At 43.0% G+C, this 10255-nt stretch overlaps 1 long non-coding RNA gene across 1 annotated transcript; it reads left to right on the forward strand.

Annotated features, from left to right (window-relative positions):
• Nucleotides 1-3687: 3687 nt before the first annotated feature.
• LOC147904030 (uncharacterized) lies at nucleotides 3688-8601 on the forward strand. Its single transcript, XR_015540750.1, has 3 exons — nucleotides 3688-3711; nucleotides 8257-8388; nucleotides 8470-8601. It is a non-coding gene; the product is annotated as an uncharacterized LOC147904030 (long non-coding RNA).
• Nucleotides 8602-10255: the final 1654 nt, after the last annotated feature.

A 10255-nucleotide genomic window follows, 5' to 3' on the forward strand; every position in this document is an offset into this window, starting at 1 on the left:
CATCAAGAATGAAAATAGTAAATCGTCTGAAATCAATTTCATAGATGTCGCATATGGTTCCACAATAATCCAACTGTGAGGAGAGAAGATTGGTATCCGAAGCACTTGCTCGGCTATCTTGTGTGAAGTTAGCCATGACTCCACAATCATACGTGACTCTCTTTGAATCGATGCGTTCCACGCAAAAATATCGTCCATATGACCATAATGCACTGTACTTTTTGTACTGTAAAAGAGCATCATTAAAACAATGAAGATGCATCTATTTTATAGCATATATTGCCACAAATAATTACTTAATTATGTCAAGAGGTAAGAAACTTACATGCACCATACATCCAGATGATAACTCTCGCTCGCGCTCGTTTATTGTCTCTCCATCACGTTCGGCTTTACGTAGAGCCAGTTGTAGCCATTCAAGTGACATGTGAGTAGGGAGAACAGCCAGATCTCGTGGATATGGTTGTGATCGCCTGTACATTACTCTAAATCTCGTCCTTGCATTTATTATTTCTGCTTTGGCCACTTCATATCTCTCAATCCACTTCTGCATCTCAGGGCTATTGAGGATACAAAACTTATTGAATTTCTCCATTTGCTCTTCGCTCATCTTTCTTTCAATCCCTTTTCCTTGGGGAACCTCGCCAACGATGCGATCATCATCCTTGTTGTGCCAAGCTTGCGGCATATCAGGATCCATGGATGCAAGAAACTCTGTGATATATACTAATGACTCTTGCACAAGCCATCCCTCTGCCATGCTTGCTTCCGGTCTTGCTCTTTGTCTTACAAACCCCTTTAAAGTTTTCATAAACCGCTCGAGAAAAAACATCCATCGACTATGAACGGTACCTGCTATAGCCACCTCATCAACTATGTGCACAAGCAAGTGGACTTGAGTTGTCATAATGCTCGAGGGAAAGTGCTTCTCAAGCAAGCATACGGCTTCGATGGATTCCACCCTAGCCTTCTCGATGCTCGATATAGAGATCTCTTTTTGAGATATCCACCTATTTCACATGTCCATGCATATGTAAGATATTTGAGATATCCACCTATTTCACATGTCCATGAAGAAAATACATAATGTGATTTGATAGTAAGCATACCTCACAATACCACAGATCTTGAATATAGCATTTCTAACATCTTCTTGTAAGTACCCTTTTATTGTAATTGGGAGGATGAACTATCAAAGCAACAATGAAGTCATGTCAACAATATAACATAATAATAATTATGCTAACGCATCACGATTATCGGTACACTAATTCTACTTAGAATACCTCTAAGACCTTGTGCCAATCATGGGACTTGAGGCCACTAAGCTTATTGTCCTTTGAAAATGCTCCTTTCAAGCAACGCATGTACCCTGTCGGTGTTTGAAAAGAGGCAATGTCTGCCTTGACCGTTGCCTCCTCCCTCGTAGAGAGGATCCACGTTGCTTTCAGGAGGACAACTTTTCCCGAAGCATGCACTTGGGGCCACAAACGAGGCATCCTATTCATAGCACGCAAGTCTTCTCGCACTCCTCTCGAGTCCTTGGAACCAACCAAGTGTGCCCAAATAGTAGCCCCCACATTCTTGAAGATATGCATGGGATCCAAGAGATGATTGATTTGTAACTGACCCCAATAAGGAAGCTCGTGAAAGATCGATAGCCTCTTCATACCAGGAGGAGGTTCCTCTCCATTCGCCCTCCAAGCTTGAATCCAATCACTTGCCTTCAAATATGATGGTGGTGGATCAAGCTGACCTCCACGTGCGAGATGGTCGAGTGGAAGGTATCGAGCATGACCTTCATAAACATTTTTCCTCATATGTTTGGAGTAGCGTGCAAGCGATTTCAGAGCCGGTCCACAAACAGGACAAGCATGGTACCCACTTGTAACAAGTCTTGCACGCGTGCATGAATGTGTTAGTACAAGACATGCGTGCAAAAGAGAGTAAAAAAAGCATAATCCCTCATTGTACATGTAAAGACACAACCACGTACCTGCGCACTCTCCATATCCTGGGTAGTCATGCATGGTCCACATCAAGATACCCCTGACCAAAATATCATTGGTATGTCTAGGAGCTCTGGAAATATCAAAGACCTACACTCCTCTCCATAATATCTGTAACTCCTCTATCAAAGGTGCCATGTACACGTCCATGTTTTTTGCCTTGTACTTTCCTAGCACAAGTAGTGCAAGCATGAGGTGTCCCTTTTTTATTGTTAGCCATGGTGGGATATTGTAATTCACCACGACTATGGGCCATGTCGACCAAGATGTCGAGCGTAACCCGAAAGGATTCACGCCATCCATGGCTAGCCCAAGATGTAAGTTGCATGGCTCCCTCGCAAAGTCCGGCCACTAATTATCTATGTGCTTCCAAGCTACACAATCTGCGGGAATCCTCAATGTGTGATCAGTGGACCGATGAGATGCATGCCATGTCATCAACTCCGCTATGGATTTGCATCGAAACATGTGTTGTATTCTTGCAATGATGGGAAAGTGTCTTAAGACCTTTACCGGTATCCGCTCACCCTGTAAGTCATCTCTATATTGTTGTTCCCCACACTTTGGACAACTAGCCAAATCTCCATGCTCACAACGAAAGAGAATACAATCATTACGGCAAGCATGGATGGTATCATAATCCATACCCACCATTGTTAGCATCTTTTTCGCTTCATCTCTTGATGCGGGCATGGTATTTGGTGCAAGCAACATCTTCTGGAGCAACCTATGACAAAGACACTATCCAAATGATGATTCTCAAAACAAACAATATCCAAATGAGTCAAATTAATGCAAGGGTTAACCTCATTAAGGCCGAGACACTTGTATCCGACCACCCATATTCAAGATTGAGAGACAAGCACGTAGTTTAGACATCCTAACACCCTTGTACAATTGTGTTGATTGCAACTCCCACATTTTGACCTCAGACTCTGACATCACGTGTACGTGGGATGTAGTGCCCCTAAAAATGGAATCCATCATGTCGACCATACCCTCGTTGTCATCCGAGAGACTATAGTCTTGCTGAAAGTGAGAAGGTATATGTGTACCCTCGTCACCCTCCTCATCCTGTTTTAAGATTTCGTGTAAATATAAGATCTTCTATTTCCTAGTATACAATAAGATTGCGAACTTAAATAACTTTGACTTACCGATGATCCATCAACATGTGCAACACCAATGGGGGGTACTGGTTCTGGCTCCTCCCCATACATCCACAAGTGGCACATGATAATACGACGTTGATGTCGTACTTCTCGCTTGCAATGAGTGCAATGACAGTATAACCTCTCCGTAAGCCACTTCGTGCTCCCGGGCAATGGCGCATCATCGGACGAGCTTCCACTCGTCCCTTCCATCTACACTTATAAAATCACAACATAAGCATGAAGAGGAGATATTGACAATTATGAAATAGCATGTTTGAGCTTCTTTTGATGCCACATCAAAAAAGTAACAATAAGCGTCGCTATATAGCAACCTTTTCCTCTGTTCCGTCCCTATATAGCGACGTTTTTAATTAAAAGCGTCGCTATATAGCGACGCTGTGGGTTAAAACCCGAAACGCTAAACGTGTGGCGTTTTGTTCATACTATTCCCTAATCTCTCAAGTAAGCAACCCAATATTTCCTCCCACCTATTTTCGATGACCTTTGTAGGGCCAGTCCACTACACCGAGCGGGACATACTATTTCGGGTAAGTTCTTCCTCTTTTTTCCATTTATTATTTGTGTTATTTGCATTGGCCTGCAGCTAGCGCCTTAAGCGCTGGCTGCAATGATGGGAGTAGGAACCCTCTCTTCCCCTCAAACTCTTTCCTTCTTCCCCCTTCTCTTATTCTCTTTTTTCCCCCTTCTCTTTTTTCCCCCTTCTCTTTTTTCCCTCTTCTCTTATTCTCTCTTTCCCCCTTCTCTATTTCCCCCTCATCTCTTTTCCCTTCTCTCTTTCCGCATCCCTCTTATTCTCTATTTCCTTTCCCTCTTATTCTCTTATGCTTATGCTTCTCTCATTTCCCCTTCTCTCTTTCCCCCTTCTCTATTTCCCCCTTCTCTCATTCGCATAAGCTCATGCTCATGCATGAGCATAAGCATGAGCTTATGCTTATGCTAATGCCTAAGCATAAGCATAAGCATAAGCATAAGCTCATGCTTATGCTCATGCATGAGCATGAGCTTATGCTTAAGTTTCCCCCTTCTTTATTTCTCTATTTCCGCATAAGCTTATGCTTATGCATGAGCTTATGCGGAAATAGAGAATGAGAGATTCTCTCATTCTCTATTTCCGCATATGCTCCTTCTCTATTTCCGCATAAGCTCATGCTTATGCATGAGCTTATGCGGAAATAGAGAATGACAGAAGCATAAGCTCATGCTTACGCTTCTCTCCTTCTCTATTTCCGCATAAGCTTCTCTCATTCTCTATTTCCGCATAAGCTTCTCTCATTCTCTATTTCCGCATATGCTCATTCTCTATTTCTGCATAAGCTCATGCTTATGCGGAAATAGAGAATGAGAGAAGCTTATGCGAAAATAGAGAATGAGAGAAGCATAAGCTCATGCTTATGCTTCTCTCATTCTCTATTTCCGCATAAGCTCATGCATGAGCATAAGCATGAGCTTATGCTTATGCTTATGCTTAAGCATAAGCTCATGCTTATGCTCATGCATGAGCATGAGCTTATGCTTAAGTTTCTGCATAAGCTTATGCTTATGCATGAGCTTATGCGGAAATAGAGAATGAGAGAAGCTTATGCGGAAACTCATTCTCTATTTCCGCATAAGCTCATTCTCTATTTCCGCATAAGCATAAGCATGAGCTTATGCTTATGCTTATGCTTGAGCATGAGCTTATGCTTAAGTTTCCGCATAAGCTTATGCTTATGCATGAGCTTATGCGGAAATAGAGAATGAGAGAGGCTTATGCGAAAACTCATTCTCTATTTCTGCATAAGCATAAGCATGAGCTTATGCTTAAGCATAAGCATAAGCATAAGCTCATGCTTATGCTCATGCATGAGCATGAGCTTATGCTTAAGCATAAGCATAAGCATAAGCTCATGCTTATGCTCATGCATGAGCATGAGCTTATGCTTAAGTTTCCGCATAAGCTTATGCGGAAATAGAGAATGAGAGAAGCTTATGCGGAAACTCATTCTCTATTTCTACATAAGCTCATTCTCTATTTCCGCATAAGCATAAGCATGAGCTTATGCTTATGCTTCTCTCATTTCCCCCTTCTCTCATTTCCCCCTTCTCTATTTCCCCCTTCTCTCATTTCCCCCTTCTCTCATTTCCCCCTTCTCTATTTCCCCCTTCTCTCCTTCTCTATTTCCTAGAGAATGAGAGAAGCATAAGCATAAGCTTATGCGGAAATAGAGAATGAGAGAAGCATAAGCATAAGCTTCTCTCGTTCTCTATTTCCACATAAGCTCATTCTCTATTTCCGCATAAGCTTATGCTTATGCTTCTCTCATTCCCCCTCATCTCTTTCCCCCTTCTCTCATTCGCATAAGCTCATGCTCATGCATGAGCATAAGCATGAGCTTATGCTTAAGCATAAGCATAAGCAATAAGCTCATGAGCTTATGCTTATTGCTTATGCTTATGCTTAAGCATAAGCTCATGCATGAGCATGAGCTTATGCTTATGCTTATGCTTAAGTTTCCCCCTTCTTTATTTCTCTATTTCTGCATAAGCTTATGCTTATGCATGAGCTTATGCAGAAATAGAGAATGAGAGAAGCATAAGCATGAGCTTATGCTTCTCTCATTCTCTATTTCCGCATAAGCTCATTCTCTATTTCCGCATATGCTTATGCTTATGAATGAGCTTATGCTTGTCTCATTCTCTATTTCCGTATAAGCTCATTCTCTATTTTCGCATAAGCTTATGCTTATGCTTCTCTCATTCCCCCTCATCTCTATCCCCCTTCTCTATTTCCCCCTTCTCTCATTTTCCCCTTCTCTATTTCCCCCTTCTCTCCTTCTCTATTTCTGCATAAGCTCATTCTCTATTTCCGCATAAGCTTATGCTTATGCTTCTCTCATTCCCCCTCATCTCTTTCCCCCTTCTCTCATTCGCATAAGCTCATGGTCATGCATGAGCATAAGCATGAGCTTATGCTTAAGTTTCCCCCTTCTTTATTTCTCTATTTCCGCATAAGCTCATTCTCTATTTCCGCATAAGCTCATTCGCTATTTCCGCATAAGCTTATGCTTATGCTTCTCTCATTCCCCCTCATCTCTATCCCCCTTCTCTATTTCTCCCTTCTCTCATTTCCCCCTTCTCTATTTCCCCCTTCTCTCCTTCTCTATTTCCGCATAAGCTCATTCTCTATTTCCGCATAAGCTTATGCTTATGCTTCTCTCATTCCCCCTCATCTCTTTCCCCCTTCTCTCATTTGCATAAGCTCATGCTCATGCATGAGCATAAGCATGAGCTTATGCTTATGCTTATGCTTATAAGCTCATGCTTATGCTCATGTATGAGCATGAGCTTATGCTTAAGTTTCCCCCTTCTTTATTTCTCTATTTCCGCATAAGCTTATGCGGAAATAGAGAATGAGCTTATGCGGATATAGAGAATGAGAGAAGCATAAGCTCATGCTTATGCTTCTCTCATTCTCTATTTCCGCATAAGCTCTTTCCGCATAAGCATAAGCTCTTTCCGCATAAGCTTATGCGGAAATAGAGAATGAGAGAAGCATAAGCATGAGCTTATGCTTCTCTCATTCTCTATTTCCGCATAAGCTCATTCTCTATTTCCGCATAAGCTTATGCTTATGCTTCTCTCATTCCCCCTCATCTCTTTCCCCTTCTCTATTTCCCCCTTCTCTCATTCTCTATTTCCGCATAAGCATAAGCATGAGCTTATTCTCTCTAACTCTTATTCTCTATTTCCCTTTTTTGCCTCTTCTCTTTCCTTTCCCTCTTCTTTCCTTTCCCTCTTCTTTCCCTCTTTCCTTTCCCTCTTCTTTCCTTTCCCTCTTCTTTCTTCTTGCCTATGCCTATGCTTATGTTTGTTTTTTTGTTTTCTGTTTTTGTGTTTGTGTCTATGTTAGACATGGGATCACGTCGCTCATCCGACGAGTACGGACAGCCTCACAGGAGGAGAGCTCACGATTTATATGCTCCAGAGGACTTTGATTCCTCTCAGGCGACTACCCTAAGGACTACCCCTGGTCTGACTCCTCTCGGACCTAGCACTACGACTACCACTGGTCCGTCTCCTCTCGGACCTAGCACTACGACTACCCCTGGTCCGACTCCTCTTCCACATAGCACTGCAACTACCCCTCGGGGAACTCCTTTGATAGCCGTGCATGGCTTTATCGGGAGTCCTGACGAGTTTGTAGCGTAGATGAGCGATGAGGAGGCAGCGAGATTCTTCTCTCTGCTCTCTCAGAGGACCTCAGCAATTCCTTCCCTTACACCGACGGGTGGACGTACTGCCCAGCCATCCCCTCGCGCCCCTTCGACCGCAAGATCATCACCTGCGCATGCCTCTCGTAAGGGAAGGAAGAGTAGGATGGGCGGCTCATGTTGTGCTGACTCGGGAGATGTAGACGAGTCAACACACTCACACTCCTTTAGGTCTCCACTTGGTCCGAAGACACAGTATCAGTCAGGTCCCTTTCCCTCTCCTACTCCCACTACTACTCCTCGCTCCGGAAGCGCTCGTGCAGCTTCCACTCCTTCAGACTCTGCTATCTGCCGGAGAGATAATAGAAGATAAAAAGGGCAAAGCAGTGATGGCCGCCATGAGGAGGTTGATGAGTCATCACTTCAAGAGCGGCATAAATACCGATTGGCGGTATCAAGATGCCCAAAAGAAGCAGGCGGTGATCGATGAGTTAAAACAAAGATACCCTAATCCGCCAAATGTGGAGTTTAATGACGATAATATGCGAGAGCGCATGGGTTTGGTCCTGAAGCATCGTAGATCAACCTTGCGTACTTCCATCACAAAGGGGTTGGCTAAACCCAGCTGGGCAGACAAAGCTGATTGGAAGTACTTCAAGAAGCAACATAGGGACCATCCCGAAATGTTCGAGGGTCAGAGGAGGGCTACGAAGAGACGGCTGGACGTCGTAGGTACTTCGCACTTTGGTGCAGGCGGACGGTATGCATTCGAGGCAACCGTGGTAAGTCTACTTCTTCTCATTTAATGTATTGTTCTATTTGTTTTACTTACATATTACATGCACTTTAGCTAACTCTAACTCTCCTAAATTGGATCCACAGCAAGCTGCGATGGGTCGTCTTCCTACAGATGCAGAGACGCGACGCGCATTTCGGATAGGAACAAAGCCGTGGTTCATTGAGCAAGAGGCAATGGGAGCGACAGTCGATTGGGCTGAGGTGGCTGCTCGCACGGTATAAGTTTACTCCTACTTGTAATCTCACTTTTTAATTTAAGTTCCAATCTAATTTTCGATTTATATGGTTCACTCTTAGGGTCAAAGCTCAAGCGTCCCATCATCGGAGGCGAGCGATCAACAGGGCCAAGGATCCGGACGCAGGTGGCGAGGACAAGGGAGAAGATGCAGGTGTCGAGGACCAAGGAACAGGCCAACAAGACGAGGATGATTCGGATTCGGATGAGTAGTAGTGGTAGTAGCATTTTGTATATCCGCTCGTTTGAGCAATTTTGTATCGCCCTTTCGAAAGGGTAATTTTGTTACAAACACTGTTGTATATGTCCGACATGTATATGCTTTTGTTACTCATCATTTCACAAGAACAATTTTGTATCACCCTGCAAGCAAGGGAAATTTTGTTATAAAAACCTTTCTTTTGTAATTACAAAAAAAAAAAAGGATTAGTGGGGCTAAACAGGGCCAAAAGGAAGCCCTGTTTAGCCCCACTAGCCCTTTTTTTTTTACTTTTGTTAATCGTCGCTATATAGCGACGTTTACCAGTGTCGCTATATAGCGACGTTTTCATCGTCGCTATATAGCAACGTTTGCCAATGTCGCTATATAGCGACGCTTTATAGCGACGGTCCTTTTCTGATGCTTTTAGCGACACTTATAGCGACATTTGCGCCCGTGAAAAAAAAAATTTTAATGTAAAAAGCGTCGGTATTTCCATCGGAAAATGGCCTATGCCTTGTAGTGTAACAAATGTGCTAGTAGATGTGCTAACATATGTGTTAATAGATGTTGTGCTAATGGATATGGTATGGTACCACATATGCTAACGGATATGCTAACAGATGTGCTAACATGATTTGTGCTAATAACAATATGCATATAGCACCAAATGCTCTAATGGTAGGTGTACACCTACTAACAACACACTTTCACTAATTGACATGCTGATATGCTAACACATATGCTAACACACAAGTGAGCTAAGATCACAGATGTGCTCAAAACACAGGTATGTTGAAATTGAGGTCTATTAGCAACCCTAAACACAGGAGGGTATCATCATACCTAAACACCGCAACCATCACCTTCACATCATCATCAATTACATAGTTGTAATTGAAAGTCCTGCATGATGAGCCCATGGTGCAAGTTGTGGCAAAGCACAGAACATGGTAGCTATGTTTGCATGGCAAGCATACCAACATCATGGCATTTTCATGCTCAAGGGCCATGCCACAGCCTACACACTAGCCTGAGACTTTCCCTTTACTACACGTCAAGGGTTAGGATGGGCAACTATAAATTGTGCATGCCCATGCTCTTCAAGTCATGTAGCATATGCAAGGCAAAACATGGTGGCCTCCCAACTCTAACAACTGCTCTGAGTGCAGGTCAACTACAGCCTACAAACATGATACAACATGGACCAAGTCTTAGAAACATTGAATGAATATATATATTTGCAACTCAAGATGAGACTAGTGATAGTCAAAGTTTGATGCACATGCCTAGGCATCAAACACTTCATTCTCATCATGTTTAATGTCCAAGCGTGCCAGGGTCTTAGAGAGATCTTCAATTGTCAATTGCATCTCAAACATCCTCTTTGTATCTGTGGATTCTGGCTGCAAGGATCACATTTCAATCTCTGCTTCCCCCTTCTCTAATTTGCTTTGACAAGTGCACTTATAGTTTCCCAACTTCTCTTCCTAACCATTGCATCTATTAATGAAGTGTTTTCCCTCTCCAATTCCTATGCAACAGTTTTAAGTTCAGCATCCAAGTAATTAATGGGAGAAATAATTTTTTCCTTTGCATGTGGGTGGCCAACAGGCATACGACCCCTGTTTGACTTGCCATGCCTTGTA

This window comes from Dipteris shenzhenensis, chromosome 3, assembly GCF_047967505.1.
Source record: "Dipteris shenzhenensis isolate YYH24624 ecotype China chromosome 3, Dip_SZ_1.0, whole genome shotgun sequence".
In the NCBI taxonomy this organism is placed as follows: Eukaryota; Viridiplantae; Streptophyta; class Polypodiopsida; order Gleicheniales; family Dipteridaceae; genus Dipteris; species Dipteris shenzhenensis.